This window comes from Podarcis melisellensis (genome assembly GCF_964234715.1).
Source record: "Podarcis melisellensis genome assembly, chromosome: 5".
In the NCBI taxonomy this organism is placed as follows: domain Eukaryota; kingdom Metazoa; phylum Chordata; class Lepidosauria; order Squamata; family Lacertidae; genus Podarcis; species Podarcis melisellensis.
The window spans coordinates 55,585,287-55,603,811 of NC_138537.1; the positions used below are offsets into that span (position 1 = coordinate 55,585,287).

At 41.4% G+C, this 18,525-nt stretch overlaps 2 long non-coding RNA genes across 5 annotated transcripts in view; both read right to left on the bottom strand.

Moving 5' to 3' along the window:
• LOC309370762 overlaps nucleotides 1-3,867 on the bottom strand; it is a 171,546-nt gene extending 167,679 nt beyond the window's left edge. For 2 of the 4 annotated variants that reach the window (XR_014168654.1, XR_014168655.1), the window contains exons 1-2: nucleotides 3,787-3,867; nucleotides 2,721-2,774 (exon numbers count right to left, since the gene is read on the bottom strand). This is a non-coding gene — a long non-coding RNA (uncharacterized lncRNA). Of the gene's footprint in view, nucleotides 1-2,720; nucleotides 2,860-2,902; nucleotides 3,216-3,786 lie in introns of those variants that run through there. The other 2 variants (XR_014168653.1, XR_014168656.1) reach the window with 2 other exon arrangements.
• Nucleotides 3,868-10,029: 6,162 nt separating this feature from the next.
• On the bottom strand, nucleotides 10,030-18,460 carry LOC309370587. Its single transcript, XR_014168621.1, has 2 exons — nucleotides 14,401-18,460; nucleotides 10,030-10,138 (listed from the first exon to the last, which is right to left on the bottom strand). It is a non-coding gene; the product is annotated as an uncharacterized lncRNA (long non-coding RNA).
• Between the last annotated feature and the right edge of the window lie 65 nt (nucleotides 18,461-18,525).

Sequence of the window (18,525 nt, forward strand, 5' to 3'; positions counted from 1 at the left end):
TTGTTGAAACATCTTCAGCAAACAGAAAGCTTTTTTGCAACCCTAATCAAGGCGCATTGATGATATCGGGGGAGGGAGTTGCTGCATGGGTGGGGAGAGTTGTCCATGACTGTTCCTCTGGTTTGCAAATGTGCCCTCAGGTCCAAAAAGGTTGGCAACCCCTGCTTAGTATTGTGTCCACTCACTGCGATCTATGAGGCTTTTCATGTGACACCATTCCTTCTCTGCAGGGATGTGAGATTCCTCCCTTATACAATGTATTTTTGTACACCCATTTGTGTGTTCATTACATAACTGTGTTACAAAATCTGAAGCAGCACAGTTTTTGCAGAATGTTTGTTTTGTTGCATATTGTTTTGGAAAGTGTGAAATAATGCAAACTGAATCAAATTTCTCACCCAAACCTATTTCTCTACCACATTTTCTGTGTTCTCAGACAACCTCCTCACACCGACTTGAAGAAAGCAGCAAGGCTCTCTGCATAAGTTCTTTCCTTTCCTTCCATCCACATTTCCTGAGGACTAGGCCAAAAGAATGCCTGTGGGATATACAGTCCTGCATGGAGAGTCTAGTCACTCACTACAAGACGATGTGACAAGGATTTCCCAGCCCCCAGGAAACACAGCAAGGAAGGAAGAATGGATATCCTTGCCACTTGCTCTCAGGAAACACAACACTTCGTTTAAACTGAAAAGGGGCGAAAGAACCCCTTATGGTATGCCACCCCCAGTCCCCCAAATCAGCACACAAACATCTTTAATGTTTAGGCCATGTGGGGTACAAATCCGTAAGAACTTGAAATGTACTGACCCTAAGCCTTCAGCTACAAGTCCTCTAGGTAGAAGTAGGGAAAATGGGGAGAAGGGAGGTCCAGTTTCTCCAAATGGAGTTCATAAGTAAACAAACTTCAGAAATAGAGCTTTTTACCTGCTGATAATCCATCTGCAACACCTGGGTGCATGCCTATTGTTTTAATCAGGCTTTGCAGAGATTAGAGTTGAAAGCATAGTTTTCAAAAGTGTGTTACACTCCTCTTGCCCTCTTTTCATCTTATCTCTTTTCCATCTCCATAATTTTATCTTGCTAACCAATTTCTCTTCCCCCACCTTGTCCCCTGCTTTTATTTTAATTAAATTCTTCCTAAGACTTGTAGCTTAACCAAGATTTATATTAAGGAGACAGCCTGCTCAACAGGCAGGTTTCTTCGCCCTTAGCTTCCAGAGTCACATTTATCATTCAATTTTTGACCATCTGTGCATGTTCTTTTTCTACTGTGGGTTTGGTGTTGTTTTTTTTACTTAAAATAACAGAGAAGCAAAGGGCGAAAACAACAAAAGCACAAGAAATTAAACTTAAGGCTTGTGAAACAGATTGGGAAAAGACACGGTACAGTAGAGCATGAATTCACCTACATAAACAAGCTTTTGCCTAAGGAAAACACCAAATTAAATGCCCTTTCCAGAGTTAGCACATATGGGTCAGGGGAGTACGGATCACTGCCCAGTAATACATAGGTTCAGTTGAATGTCTGAATATACATTGGTCCGTGGCAGGCCCTACTACCATCTTCTCACCTCTACACAGTCTGTGTGCTTTTTCTATGGAAGTGTGGTACAATCTAGAAAAGACATAGAGTAATTGCATGCAGCTCTCTAAGAGAGAGTATTCAGCACAAAGCCGACATCCTCATGGATCCTTGGGGAAGCTTAAGCTGTTCCAAGTTTGTACATGCAAATGTACCAACAAAAAATAGTTGGATTTATCAGGGGGCGCTACCAATTCACTTTGTATGAAGAAATTTTGTTAGTAGTTATTCCTGCTTTGTAGAGTTTCCTGTTAACTTGTTCTACAAGTTTAGGGTGGGTAGCACAATTTATACAGACTTTATTTCATGCCAACTTGTGAAATCCTTTGGGCTAACCAGGTGATCTTCAAAACTGAGTTGAGAATTGAACCCAAGTCTCATCACCAAACCCAACCTTCTACTCAGTGCCAGATTTATGTATAAGCTAAACCAACTATAGCTTAGAGCCCCACTCTCTTGGGGGCCCAAAAAAACTGGATGTACATTTCCAAAATATAAGATAAAAAACAAATAAAGTAAAACCTACATACAGCAACAGTGTATTGTGTAGGCTCCTATTTGTTATGTGCAACTGACTTTAAATACCTATTAGGTCCATAAATATATATATATTCAAAACAAAAAACAGCAACAATTTGTTGTTGACAATGACAGCTGGACATATAAAGGGCCACATTACCTTCAATAGTTTAGGGCCTCAACAAACCTAAATCCGGCCCTGTTTCTACTCCCTGCACAGTTACAACAAAGAAAATAATTTTTAATTATTTTTAATATAAAAACTTTTAAAAGGTGAGCTATAAAAGCAAATGACTTGTTAGTAAACCAAAGGTTAGATGAGCTATTAGTAGGACAATTGTATCAGTTTTGGGGTTGCTTTTCAGAATAATCTGAAGCATAACTGGTATTAAGGACTAGGAGATGCTGCAGGAGCAATTATCTACCTATAGGATCAATATGTGATAAATATGGGGGTTAAAATGGTTTTGGTTTACATTTTAATGTGGCCCTAGCCTAGTTTGCATGTCCCAAACCAGTACACAAACTGAAATGCAGCTACTCTTCAAAATCTGCACTTTCCAACCATCTAAATTATTGTGAACACAATGCTGGATAGTAGGTGTAGAACACTCACCTTTTTTGTATCCATCCTTTCTCCAGTGGAAAAGGAAAATCTGAGCCTCTGTATCTGGAAAAACATATGGTGACATTTTCCCATCACTGTAGCAAAGCATAGGCTCTTCTTAAAACCCTTCCCTTCAGAATCCTAAGATCCCACAGTGCTCTGTGTCTAGAACAGCTGAGGAGACAATTTACCTCAGCATCATATGCTGCCTGGGGCCTAATATGTTGCATCTGAAACATGGCTACGTGAAACCTGGATGGGCCTAACCTCAAGAAGTTTCTGGGCCTCTTCCCTCGATTGTTGTTTTCTCTTTTTTTCTGTTATTGTTCAAATGGAAGTCTCTAGTCCTTTTACTTGCTGATTTATAAGAGGAAGTGTGTAGGCAGTATTCTACTCAGTTGTTCAATAAGAAGCAAACTTGCTAATGTTTAGCCTGCCAGTTCTCTCCACTCTTGAATTCAGTTTAACTGGAAGGCGCTTGTATAAAACCTGTGTTTATATGCGTAGCTATGCCTTAAGGACTTGCTCAAACCTCAAGCAGACAACAACACACACACACCACTCTTTGTTATTGTCCAGTAATGACATCACCTCTCCTCACCTGTTACACCTGCACACCTCAACAGTTACAGATTCCTGGCAAACTTCTGATACTTCTGAGGAGAAAGTGTCGGGCTCCCAGAAGCACTGTAGATTTTCAAGAGCTGTGGGCTTTCCCCCCTCTTGAACTGTGTTGTTTTTGTTCTTGCTAACTTCCCTGAAAAGATGCATCTGCGAAGGTACAGGCCTCCAACCAGCACTTGGAGGCAACAAATCTGCCCCATGCTTTGGTCTTCTTTTTGCACTCTCTCTCTGGTGGGCAGCAGAATGCACAGCACTAAGAGTTGTCAAGCAGCAAAACTAATGCTGCTTTTTGGTTTCGACTCACAAGATAACAGAGAAATGGCCGAAATAGAGGAATTGGTATGGCTGTTGTTTTTTAAATTCATGGAAAGAAACCAATCTGTAATGAAAAGAAAGCTGCGGTATTCAGTAAGTGTTAGATGAGCTCTTGTGTACTTCATTGCCATTTTACCTCTTGTGTGGCCTCTGCAGTTCTCATTTTTGACTTTATAGAGAAAATGCTCTGTGCAAGCAAATTCCGCCCTTTGCTGCTGGTTCTGTCGCCATTTGAGCACAACACACAGAATAGGTTAAATCAAAGTTCTATACAATAGCAAGGCAATCAATAATAGTGTTTGAAAGCTTAAACTCTAAATTTTATTCAGCAGTACAGCCCTGGTGTTATCCAGTTTGTGAGATGAGAGAATGCCGTATAAATAACAGTATATAGCCCTGAAAAGTCCACAGTAAACACATAATAGAATTTGCTTTCAGTGTTCTGCCACCATTCATAAATCACTCTGGCCAAACTCCCGCCGTTTATGGCAGGACTCATATCCCTAAAGTGAATTACGGTCTCATCTCCAGTATGCAACCAGCTATTGTCCCAAATATATCAGAGGTGAAAAGCAACATTGGAGGGATGCTGTGTATGCTCATGTTTTCAGAAGGCGTTCAGCGGATCACTAGGATAGAGACTTGAAGGAATATTGCTGTGTGTTGGCAAGAGTCTCAATCTAATGAAGAGACAGTGAAATAATGTCTTAAATCTACAAGATGAGCAACAAGCGAGTTCTGCTTGTTTCACAGTTTTCAGCATTCATTTTATCCTGGAGCATGGCTTAGGAAAACAGAAGAAAAATAGTTTGACTTCTGGTTAAACTAGAGAATATTCTTTTTTCAATTCATGGTTCTACATCTATTGGGCAAGAACACAGCTTAAGAATGGTTTTGGGCTTTTATTTTATTTTTTTAATAGATATTTATTGGAGTTTTTAGAAAAGAAATACAATAATAATAGACAGTGTTGCTTTGTTTTTACAAAATTTCATAACATCCTTAGACTTCCTCACGTCTCCCGCTCCCACTTGCATCATTAATAAATTTTTGTCAAGCAAATTATCATCTTATTTCCAAATTTATAACCACTTATTTAAGTACAATAAAAAAAAAATCTCCTACAAATTTTGTTTCTCTTAATCTCTCTTATCATCAAATTCTAATCTATTTTAGTGATGGCCAATTATTTATAACCAAGCATCCTTCTTAACATTCCACTAAATCACAATGTTTTTGTAGATAAATCTTGAATTTCTTCCAATCTTCTTCAATCCTTTCTTCTCCCAGGTCTCGGATTCTGCCAATCATCTCCGCCAATTGCATATAGTCCATCAGTTGCATCTGCCATTCTTCCAGTGTGGGTAGATCTTGAGTTTTCCAGTTCTTAGCGAGTAGTATCCTTGCTGCTGTTGTTGCATACATGAAAAATGTTCTATCTTTCTTTAACACCTTCTGGTCGACAATGCCCAGAATAAAGGCCTCTGGTTTCTTGGTGAAGGTATACTTAAATACCTTTTTCAGCTCATTATATATCATTTCCCAGAAGGCCTTCACTTTAGGGCAGGTCCACCAGAGGTGAAAGAATGTTCCTTCATTTTCTTTACATTTCCAGCATTTATTATCAGACAAATGGTATATTTTGGCAAGTTTAACTGGGGTCATGTACCATCTGTATATCATTTTCATTACATTTTCTTTCAAAGCATTACATGCAGTAAAGTTCAACCCAGTGGTCCACAACCTTTCCCAGTCCTCAAACATAATGTTATGCCCAATGTCCTGTGCCCATTTTATCATAGCCGACTTAACCATTTCGTCTTGTGTATTCCATTTCAGCAGCAAGTTATACATTCTTGAAAGTACCTTAGTCTTAGGTTCTAACAATTCTGTTTCCAACTTCGATTTCTCCACCTGGAACCCTAACTTCTTGTAACTTTTAAAAATTTCTTTAATCTGAGCGTAATGTAACCAGTTTCGCACTTTATCCTTCATTTTCTCCATACTCTGCAATTTCCAATTATCTCCGTCTTTTTCTAACAGTTCCCAATATTTTGGCCAGTAGGCTTCCATATTGGGTCTTTTCCAGGCCTTAGCTTCCAAAGGTGAGAGCCACCTTGGAGTTTTATTTTCCAGTAAGTCTTTATATTTTGTCCAGACATTAAACACTGCTTTTCTGACAATATGGTTCTTAAAGGCCTTATTGATCTTAACCTTATCATACCACAGGTATGCATGCCAACCAAAAGCATTGTTATAACCTTCCAGATCTAACACATCAGTGTCTTCGAGAAGTAGCCAATCTTTTAGCCAGCAGAAAGCTGCGGCTTCATAGTACAACCTTAAGTCTGGCAGGGCAAAGCCCCCTCTTTCCTTCGCATCTGTTAATATCTTAAACTTGATTCTGGGCTTTTTGCCCTGCCAGACAAATTTGGAAATATCTCTCTGCCACCTCCGGAAACACTCCGTTTTGTCCACAATTTGCAATGTTTGGAACAGAAACAACATCTTTGGCAATACATTCATCTTAATAGCAGCAATTCGGCCTAACAAAGAAAGCTTCAGTTTTGCCCAGCTATCCAAGTCTCTCTTAATTTCAGACCAACATTTTTCATAATTATCCTTAAATAGACTCAGATTTTTGGCTGTTATGTTAACCCCTAGGTACTTTACCTTTTTCACCAATGATAATTCTGTTTCTCTCTGAAACCGTTTTGACTGTGTATCTGTCATATTTTTCCCTAACACCTTCGTTTTTTGTTTATTTAGCTTAAATCCCGCCACCTGACCAAAATCATGTATTAGTTGTAATACTCTTTTCGTACTAGATTCTGGCTCCTGCAGTGTCAAAACTAAGTCATCTGCAAAAGCTTTAAGTTTATATTGTTTCGCTCCGACCTGAATCCCCTGCACCAACCGGTCACCTCTGATCAAGTTCAAGAGCACCTCCAAAACTGAAATAAATAACAGAGGGGAAATCGGGCAGCCTTGTCGTGTTCCTTTTTCGATTTTAAATTCTTCCGTTACCACATTGTTAACTATCAATTTAGCTTTTTGTTCTGAATATATTGCATCAATCCCATTTTCAAAACCCCGCCCCGCTCCCATTTCTTTTAAATTTCCCTTCATGAATTTCCAAGAGATGTTGTCGAAAGCCTTCTCCGCGTCTATAAAAATCAGCACTGCTTTAGTGTTTATGTCTGTTTGCAAAAGTTCCAAGATGTCAATAATGTTCCTTGTGTTTGCAAACATGTGTCTACCTGGGAGAAAGCTGGCCTGGTCTTTATGAATTACTTCATTTAAAACTCTTTTAAGTCTGCCTGCTAAAACATCAGCAAATATTTTGTAATCCACATTTAATAGGGAGATGGGGCGGTAGTTCTTAAGTTGTGTTTTTACAGTTTCTGATTTTGGTATCAACGTGATAAAAGCTTCCTTCCACGATTCCGGCGCCTTCTTTCCCTCCAGAATTTCATTGCTGACCTCCATCAAAGGTTGAATCAAATAGTCACTCATTGTCTTATAATACTTGGAGGTCAAGCCATCTGGCCCTGGAGATTTGCCCAGTTTCATGTTCTGAATGGCATGTTCAATTTCTTGTCGTGTTATTTGGCTATTCAGGAGTAGTCTATTTTCTTGTGTAAATTTTTTAAGACTATTTTTCTTCAAAAATTGTTCAATCTCAACCTCATTTTGCGGCCCGGTTTTGGGTTTTTAAAATACTTTTACCTTCTCTGGTCAAATTTACTTCGTTTACTAAGGCCATGGCTACCAGTAAGCCGGGCACTCTATTATCAAATCTGGTGATTTTGGAAACAATCCAGGTTTCTTAGCGTTTGGACATATACAACTCCCTGTGAGAGTTCTGCACCTATTCTACATATTCAGCCTTTAACCAATTTCCACACCTCTTCCCCTCTCCCGATTATAATTTGAGAACTCTTAACAGTTGTAAATGTGGTTCTCTTGTGCTAGGCTGGCTTTACTGTACAGTGGCTTGTACTGGCTTTACTGTACAGTGGTACCTCGGGTTACATACGCTTCAGGTTACATATGCTTCAGGTTACAGACTCCACTAACTCAGAAATAGTACCTCGGGTTAAGAACTTTGCTTCAGGATGAGAACAGAAATCGTGCTCCAGCGGCGTGGCAGCAGCAGGAGGCCCCATTAGCTAAACTGGTGCTTCAGGTTAAGAACAGTTTCAGGTTAAGAACGGACCTCCAGAACGAATTAAGTACTTAACCTGAGGTACCACTGTATATTCAAGTCAAAGGTTTCACTACTATTTTTATGTCATACACAGAGAGCTGTTGCAGCCCTGTAGCTAACTGTGATTTCCCCCCTTCTCCGTTGATGTCCATCCTAGTGCACAGCACATAAGGTGTTCAAACTGTATGAGAAAGGGAATAGTTGGATCTGTAATGAAAAGGAAGGCGGTTTTATGTGGCGGGATTGTGTAACAGCAGAAACATTTTGGAAGTTGGCAATGACTTTGCATAAATATTCCAAATAAATGTGCCACTTGAGATTGTCTCTTCTACCCAACTATTAAAGATGCAGCAATTCTGTCCTCTTTTACATCTGTCCACCTTAGCCAGCACAGCCATTTATTGAATTAGGTGATAATAGGGCTGCCATACATCTGGATTTTCCCAGACATTACTGGGATTTCAAAGGCGGGATTGACATCCGGGGGGGGGGGGTCCGAAAGGCCCTGCATCTTAGGCAAGTCAATAAAAAAAAATGCAGGGGTTTTTTTAATTTTCAACAATTTCATTGGTTCCTAAAAAAAAAAGTTCAACAACTTTCGTAGTGTCCTGGTTTTTACGTTTTGAAATAATGGCAACCCTAGAATGTATGCACACTTTCCTGGGAATAAGCCCTACTGAATTCAGTCTCAATCTGGAGTGCACCAAACCTTGCACCACCCCAGGACATCAGCCACTTCTTTCCACTGTTGGGAAGAAAACGTAATAAGTGTGTCATGGCTTGTATTCAAACCACGTTTACTGCAGCCAAGGCACAGTATGATAACAAGTGGGGCCAGAAAGAAAGGTGCAGGCTATGGGTCCTTTGGAGAATGGGTAGCCTTGCTGCCAGTCAGTTTAGGCCAGCTGCCGTTTTTTGAACAATTGCTCTTTCCAAATGAATAGCATCCTTTGAGTTTGTAAAATCCTCCACAGCTTATCTTTTCCTCCAGGGCATTCTTCTCTAAGAAAAGAAAGAACAAATGTCAGAACAGAGTTTTAATGGGAAGAACTCAGACAGGTAACTTGAAAAATAACCCACTGTGGTGTATTTAGTATTATATGAGTTTTCCAGCTACAGTTGTCCAAACCATCCTGTTTACTCCAATTTAACCCATCCCTGAGCCTTTCTGAAATAGGCTTTATCTTTACTGCCAAGACTTTTGTAGGAGTAATGCGAGAGCCTGGCTTCTGACCCCTCCCATGTCATCTCTTCCTTGGTCAAGATTTAGACTGCCAATTCTTTGGAGCTGTTGACTTATGTTACTCTCTAAATCACCATGTTATGTGATGGCACTACACAAATAAAAACAGTTAATACTATCCCATCCCCAACACAGCAGATGAGGCAGGAAAGGACAGCTTCTTGAATCTCCTCAGGTCGATTGTCATCCTGCTGTTCTTATTCAGTACTGTACTTTCTTTTTTAAAAAAAGAAGAAGTTTGGATGTGTGCTTCAGTACAGGTTTCACACAGTGAAATACCTTACAACCTCATGCAGCTGCTTTAAAATATTTCTTTTTAAGTGTGGTTACAGATCTCCTGCAGTCCTTGTATTTTGTATTTTGCACTTTCCACCATATATTTAACCTATTTGTGGTCTCTGATGAGTTCTGATCATTGAGAACTTTGTTGGCCTGAGGGATTTTACTACCTGAAGCAGAGGCCCACTGGGACCTATCCCATTTGTCTCACTGAGATCACAGCTGATTATACTATGATAGATTTGTAGAGCTAGAAGGGACTCTGAGAGAATCTCAACTAAAGCATCCATGGCAGATGGCCACCCATCTCGTCTTAAAAACATTCAGTGGAGGAGAGTCCACCACCTTCCGAGGGAGTCTGTTCCACTGTCAAACAACTCTTACCATCAAAAAGGTCCACTGTTACCTGGTTTTTGCTGCTTCTCTATCTTAAGCCACTCAAGGAGTCTTGCTGTTCTTCCCTCAATTTCAACTCTGGCGCACCTCATTCATAAGCCCTCCTCTAGGAAACACATATCTCAGCTTCTGACACCAGTGTTGAATGTCACCCGCAATCTCTGAGTAGTACATGATTCCAGGGGGGTTCCAGACGTGATTACCCAGATTCTGCATTTCCTTTTGTGAATCAGGCACAGCAGAGACTGTGGTGTCCTTATGACAGATGGTTTACTTGCACATATATACAACCAGTGCCCACGGCGGAGGGATTCACAGCAACCACACTCCAAGAAGGCCTTGCTTTTCCCACAGCTGCAGCTTTGAGTTCAAGAAAACACAGAGATCAGCCATTGTGCTCTGACCCTCTCTCCAGCTTGCTGGCTGCTGTATTATTCCTGCCTTCATCTATCCCAGCCCCAGGATGCCACCATTTTCTTCACACTGCTGTATGACAGGGTTGACTCTAGACAAGAAAGATCTGGATAACTACTGGCTTTTGGAGAGCAGCCATTGCTTCTTCACTCTAGTAAGCCTTGCTGCAACCTGAAATATTTTTGGCACAAGGCACAGCTGAACCTAATGTTAGTCTGCATAACATTTCCACCAACTGCTTCCATTTTAAGGCTACTACAAACTGTGAGCTTGAGCTCTCCCTCATACCAAGCAACGTTTTTTTCCTCTCTCCTGTCAACAATAGCATTGACGCAGAGAATATAAAATCCTAATAACCCCTTTTTTACTTCCCACTGACCTGTATCAAATTGTTCAGGGCCTTTCAAATCACCCCAGAAATCTATTTTTGCTTGCCAGCAGCTTGTCTCAGAAAAACTCCCCCACAGTTTTGCTCAGAAGATGGAACCCACTGGGCAGATGGAGCTGCAATATATTCCCCCTCCTTCTTTCTTGGACAATGTTTATTTTGCATTAGTGTTACATTTGCAAATAATCTGTGTTGTTCATTATAGAACAGGGTTGCTGTTTTTCCTAGATTGTATTTAGCATTTCTGCCAACCTAAGGAACATATGTAAAAGAAAAAAAATACCAAGTACAGTGGTACCTCGGTTTACAAACTTAATCCATTCTGCAAGTCTGTTCTTAAACTAAAGCCGTTCTTAAACTGAGGCGCACTTTCCCTAATGAGGCCTCCCAACACTGGTGCTCTTCCACCATTCCGTTTCCAGTCGTTGTTGTTGTTTAGTCATTTAGTCATGTCCAACTCTTGGTGACCCCATGGTCCAGAGCACACCATTGCCTCCTGCAGTTTGGTCAAACTTATGCTGTAGCTTCAAGAACACTGTCCAACCATCTCGTCCTCTGTCATCCCCTTCTCCTTGTGCACAAAGGAGAAGGGTCTTTTCCAGGGAGTCTTCTGTTCTCATCTGGTGGCCAAAGTATTGGAGCCTCAGCTTCAGGAGCTGTCCTTCCAGTGAGCACTCAGGGCTGTCTAGGTTTGTCATCGCTTTTCATCCAAGAAGCAGGCGTCTTTTAATTTTGTGACTGCTGTCACCAACTGCAGTGATCATGGAGCCCAAGAAAGTGAAATCTCGAGGTAATGTTCGCTAACCAGAACACTACTTCTGGTTTTGCGGAGTTCATATACTGAATAGTTCATAAACACAGCTGTTCTTAAACCAAGGGACCACTGTACTATTCCATTGCTTCTACGGTTATTGTTGGTCAATTAATGTAAACATTTGAGAGACTAAAAATGACTATAAAGAGCTGATAAGCACATCAATATTGAAACATTGAAAATGAAACATTATTTTCTGTTATTATTTTCCCAGTTTGGGAGGAAATAAAAATAGACCAGTAAATATAGCTATTGATTAATTGCAGGTGTCAGGGAACTGCCATCAGTGCCGGAGGGAGATAGCAAAATCCAGAGAGATTCCAGAGAGCGTCCCGGGATTGGGAGAGGCAGCCCATCTTCTGAGGAAGAGAATCAGCATAGCACCCCTGGAGAAGGGGGGCAGATGGGGGAAGCGGAGAGGCGGTCCTATGACTCCTTGCCGGGGACCAGCGGGGAGAGTAGGGGTCCTCCGCTGCCTACGCCCTCCTTGTGCAGAAGGCTTTCGCGCAGAGAGAGTAGGAGGAGACTAGGCGTCAAAGAGCTTCTTTCCTGGAAGAAGTTTAAGAAACGCCCACTGATGGATTCTGCCAGCGATTGAGGCAGCCACGGGTGAGTGGCTGTCCAGACAGAAAAGGTTCACTCAGGCAACCCAGCCAGGTGTTTGCACCGGCTTACGCACGAGCAACCCCTAGAACCATTACAGCAGGCCACGGTGTTGAAAAATTATTTTTGAATGCATTTTGGAAAGATCTAGCAAAAGAAAATAACAGTACGAGAGAAGTTTGTTTTCCCACTGATGGCCTATGACCATCCTCTTTACCTTGGATTTCAATTTATATGCTCATCTAGTGCAGTTAAAATGTGGAATTGCTTTTTCTACCCCTGCCTCCATGCAAATCCCTTAGCTTATATGCAAGCAAAGGAAAATGTTTAAATATTCTCAGATATATTTTTGGGAACAGATGTTTGAATTGCCTTCATGCAGCAATAATTGAAAGATTGTGGCTGGGGAATAGAGCAATATGGACTACGGAAGGACATCCATGTTGTCAGGATGTGCTTTCAATGTTAATTGTCTGTTTTAGAATTTGGTAATTTGCAAATAAGAAGCAATCGTAGGCTCTTAATATTCTGCAATAACAGTTTCAAACACTGCCTTGGGCACACAGTCATTCCAGAAATAACTTGGGGTAGTGTCTTATATGAAGGGGGAAATACTACTGATCTATGGGTCAGAGCGCTGAGTTTAGGGCAACCTAATGTGGAGAACAGGCCACTACAGATGGAATATGAGCTTAAATATCTTTCAGAGGTGCTGCTGCCTGTCCATTGCTGGAGCATGCCGGGGCACTGACTGGAGGGAGGTGGATGGCCGTCAAAGCAGCGGTGGCAGCAGAGAAAGTTCATTTGGTGGTTGCCACAAGCAGAGCTAGGCCTGATCTGGTTTGGAGGGAGTATTTGTGACGGAAAAGTTTGTTTTTGCTGAGCAGGTTGGTTCACCAAGTGTTTTCTTTTTCTTTTTCCCTGCCAGCAAACAGTTAACGAACGACAGCTTATGATTGGCCAGGGTTCCAGAAGGGGGAGTTGAAAAGGAGAGGATTTTAAGAGACAGTTGAGTAGGTTGGGAATGAGATTGGGAGATAGGGAGAGAGAGTTGGTTCTGGGTAGGAACATCAGCTCAGGGGAATATATCAAAAGCTAGAGAAATAAGTCTCTGAGCATAGTGTGAAGGACAGTGTGTGGTGTCCTGTATGAGTAATTAGGCCAGGAATTAACTGGGAGGCTGAGCCAGGAGGAGTAGAAGCTGGAAAGATACAGTCTACTTAGGTCTCATTCCAGTCAGGAGGGGAGAGATTCTTCTACAAAAAGAGAAGACTCCCAAACCATTTAAGAGGGGTGTGGAGATCCCTTGGGTCTGTTACTTGGAGTACCTCAGGAATAAGGGGTGTGCAACTGACAGGAAGTACCACCTTGTTTAAGACCCAAAGTATTAAGCAGCAACAGCTGTGCAACAACGGAGAAAGCACTCAAGTGAAATAACATTCCGGAACGGATTTAATTCATAAACTGAGGTACCATTGCATTATGTTTTCCCTCACACAAGTCCCCCACAAGATAATCTGAGGTAGTTTGTGGAAATTCATGGAACTGGTGTTCTGTGAGGTGGGTGCACTATATTGAAGTGAGAGTGGGCCCAACTGCACCAGGGGGGAAAGTGCCGTTGCCCCATTGCATGTTCACGGAGGAGACCATCATTACCGCCATGTCAAGGGCTCCAAAAGTTTGGCCCTGGACAGGGCCTGGTTGTGGAATTTACAGTTTATGCATCACAATGGCTAAAGAGCACAAAGCAAGTAGTACGAATTTAGCATGCATCATGTTTGTAAGCCCATCTTAGAATTTGAAGGTGCTGAATACCTATTTAAAACATGGGGACTTAGCTATTTTACGCTCTTCTGGATCAACTTTGACCAGCTGGAAAGCTCAGTCAGCAAGAGGGAAGACATTTCACATTTTCAAAAACAAGGCAGGACCTGAAATGTGTCCCATGGCAGATCAAAAAGGCATGTAGCTCATGTAGAGAAATAAATATTGCTTAAGGACAGAGAATTTTCAGTACTATTATCCTATACATTTTTGATGGGGTTCAAAGGAGGCTCATTTAAGAGTGAGTGAGCCTAATGCAGCTTGGTGGAAAATATTCTCTCTAGGGAAGGTCCTGGCAGCCTGGGCAATTGGGCCAGACTATGGGAATTTTTCCAGACAGGCGAGACACATATTTGTCCAAGGGAGCAAGCGCCCTTTCTTCATAGTAATGTCCTTTTTACAGAATTAATGTATCCACGTGGAGCTGAAATGAAAGCTATAAATGCCTTGCATAAAGGTTTGTTAGTTTCTTTCCCTCTTCTCCCCCCCCCCCACCACAAAAACCAATCTAGCACTACACAAAAGAGAAAAGATGGCAAAACTAACAGCTGCCTTCTTATGGAAGCCACTTGAAATTACCTCAGGGCAGCAGCTTCACACATCAGGCTGTCCCATGACCACACTGCAAGAAGAAGAAAGGTAAGGCAATTTTATATGCAATTCTGGCAGCAACCATATCAACAAGTGGCAGCCCAGAGAAGTGACTAAGAAAAATGGAAATGGCAGGGAAACATTTCAAGCTGCTAATTTTCTGGCCAAAGGATGAAAAGAACTAGAGATGGAATCACAAGTTACACCCCTCAACTGCATAGCTGATCTCACCTACATTTGTAAGCACCGAGAGTGTCTTCCTAGTGAAGGAAATTCTGAGGCTGCTTGCATACGCTGGGAGTAAAATTTTTAATGCAAATCACAAGCTTGTGTCAGTGTGATCTGGGCTGGAGCTGGGAACAAAGTGTTAAAGCCCCTACCCCTATATCAGGAATCTGATCTCAAACTTGAGAATGGGGTGGGAATCACGATTGCAGTTTCCTCTTTTTTTGTCATGCATGGAATTGAGCTTTTTCCAAAGCATGTAAGTGGAATCCCTTCACAGAACATAGACTTCCCTCCCTCTCACACTTACACACACACAAAAATAAGCTGTGGGACACAAGAAAGATTCCCCAGCAAAGCAAGTGGTCATAAAGCACAACTTGCATGTGCAAAAAAAAAGTCCTTTCAGAAAATTGTATTTGTATTGTGTGAGGTTCAAAATGTCTCTGATTCCACATTACTCATGGCTATAAATTGTAAAGAGGATATTCTTGGAAAAGTCAATTCTGCAGACAGTCTGCCTAATAACCTTTTTTCAGTTAATCTACATACAGTCGTACAAAATTATGCTCTTAATGTATTTTTTTGTGTTAGCTTTGTCCATTAAAAGGAAAACATCCTCAGCATGGATGCTATCTTCATAAATCTGGTGATCTCAACGATGCAAATATAATCGCTGAAAAATTGACTAGCTTCACTGGAATGCTTAGCTGGGGCGACATTAATCTTGTTTTCATTTCTGTGCTCATGAAGGTTAACTTGAGAGTGCAGGGAGCATAAGCCTTTATTTTACTCCCAGCTTCTACTGCATGCAAATGCAGACACTCTTGGCACGAAGAGGGGAAAGTCATTTTAACCTTGTTAGGCCATAGGGGAAGGAGCTGTCCTTTGTTGACATGAGAGAGGGGTTGAGAAATGCATTTATTCATATCACTGTTCTTCAGATCTATGCATGTTTGCCAGGTGTTACTGATCCGGTCAGTGTAGGAAGAACATTTTGCTACTGATCTCGGTGAGAAAACATCTGTTTCTGCTTTGCAGATAGGTAGTTATCTATAGTAACACTTTGGTCATGGCAGGAAAACCACAACAATGTGAATACTGCTGCCAGGTCTGCCATGTTCTAGAACTCACTGGGAATAGAGGCCTGCCCTCTTTCCAAAACATGTTGGTCCTTTCACGATGCTTGGTAACAGCTAGACAGGCAAGGAGTGGGCCAACATCATTCATCATGCTGTTTCTCTGTTTTGTTGTTGATAACTCTTAGGGGTTCTGTTGTGGAAACTTGGTCATAATGAAGGGAGTGGCAGAACTCAAGTAGATTTTTGCTGGGGGGGGCAGGAAGACTGTATCTATAAGCAAATCAAAAATGACCCTTTAAAGCACAGTCCTATGTATGTCTGCTCAGGGAAAAAGTGTCTTACTCCTATGCAAATGTGCACAGGATTGCAGCCTACTGCTAGGCAGAGGAACACTCTCTTAGGGATGGATCAATCTGTCGGGTTTGTCGTCTTCTCTCCCTTCCCAGTCTTGTGTTCTGTTTGCCACATTTCTGCATCAGTTTATAAACACTTTTTTTAAAACAAGCCTTCACAAAAATATATTCAACCGTCTCGGGAACATTTCTCCTACTGTATACATTTTTGCATGCGGCCTTCCCCAACAATGCATCTTATTTTCACTAAACTGTACCAATTTGTACACATACTTCCCCCAACATATGAATTCTTATGACCTTTTTTGTTGGAAAACAGCATCACAAGGCGCAGAATGGTGCAAATTCCGAAGGAAGCTGCATTTGGAATGTGAAGCAGCTGGTGATTACTGGTCTAGGCTGCAATTTTACTCGAAAGTGGCCAAAATGCATTAGGTGTATAGTTATGATTTTTGTTTCCACCACTCTATATGAAAACTGCACATTCTGAAGACGTTTACATGCAATCATCTGTGGAACAAAATTTATCTTAATTGCCTTAGACTGAATTCATAAGCATGGTACTCATTTTACTAAAATGCAGATCGGGTAGGCATGTGACATATATCCTTTAGCAAAACACAAGCACTGCAGAGTTTCAGAAATGTTTGCCTCAAACACTATATTTTCATCAGTGTACAAAAAAGAACACCCCTATTGGGCAAATTTCTGATATTTCCCAGGCTTGCTTTTGAAATATATAGTAATTTATCTTCAGTGTTTTGAGCACAGCAGGAACATCATCTGAGGAAATGCTTAAAAATGGACATTATGCCTAGGGGCTCTACAGAATATTGGGCTCTGATATATGTCTGAGCTCCTAAAAATAAAAAAGATATAAAACTCTCCAGATTTCATTATTTGAATGCATTATACAGATTAGACAGACCTACATATTATTGCAGTTGTAAAATTGATTTAAAGTGACAGAAGCAGAAGAGGGGTGTAGAGATAGGAAATACTGAGTTATGGATAGGGCCCACACTGAGTTAAGATTTCTCTATACCAGTCTTTCCTCAAACTAGTGCCCTTCCAGAGGTTTTGGATTACTGTACTGCTCGCATCAGCCCTCAGCTGATGGAAACTGCAGTCTAAAATTTTTGGAGGGGCACCAGCTTGGGGCAAGCTGCTGTACACAGCCACAGAAATGCATCTGAATATGAGCAAAAGCAATAGTTCTAAAAACAAAGTGTATTCCGTGCTTCAGATGATACACACGTCAAGAGGACGCCTCACCTCCCAAGAGACATTTCTCCTATACTGAAGAATGGTGGCCGTCTCTCAAAATGGTGGTCAGCACCTGCCATTTTTATAGGAACGAATATGTCAGCTGATTAGATGTCACGTTTGATTATTAAAATAGGCATAACTAATTAAATCACTGAATCAAATTAAATCAACTAACCCCATGTTCACCTGGCAGGGTCTGGAAAACCTCTGGAACCACTTCACCAGCAGAGATGGAGCACTGTTGGAGCGCCCCTGCTAAGATGGCAGAAAGCTCTGCTGGTGTAGATGTTCTACCAGAAGAGATGGGGAACCAGGTGTCTCAGGTGTGCGTAGATAGGGATGCTCTGGATAAAAGCGCCTTCATTACCCCAACCACTTAGAGGTTTTATTATAATCAAGTGGTATATACATTTTGTTAAAGATAGATAAATGAAACATACTTAGAGAATCAGCCTAACTTCGTGCCAGCCCTGTAACTGGTATAATAAATTTACAGTGAAAAATGTAGGTTGTGTGGACTTTTATCCTAGTCACAGTGAAACAAGAGGGCACAGGGTATGGTCACTGCTCTGCCACGTAATCTCTACTCTCCCTGCCCAGGTCAGGTGGTTTACAACATATGCAAAAGCTTGAGTTATAGGGAACCTCTTAAAACCACCGGGTAGGGTTATGAGACCTTTCTTGAGCAACAAGTCTTTACCTCACTTACATGGAAGCAAGTTCTACTGGAACCCACGGAGAAAATTGCCTCAAACTGAGCTGCAGTGAGTCCCTTAAACACCTTAATCCTAACAATATATGCTTTATGAACTCTTAGGGCAGAAAGCTGGCAAAGAAGCTGTGTTCTGACAGATCTGATACTCTTTTTTGCTCCTCCTTTAAAGAAGTGATTTCAGTTTCAGCCAGAGGCTGTCACAGAAATGACAAGAGGATAACAGAGCATAGCAGCTGGCTAAAATTAAAACCCAGTTTGCTGTCTAACACATGTGGAGGAAAGAAATATCAAATGATGTGATGTTATTCCCATTATGTGCCATGTATTTTTTCAGCTAGTCAAGAAACAGTGGGTTCTATGCTGACCTTCTAGCCAATAGATTCAGAGAAAGAATGAACCAGGAAAGTCTAGGGGGCCACCAGGTGGCGCATTGGAAGATGGCCGACAATAACATCTCTCCGACCCACAC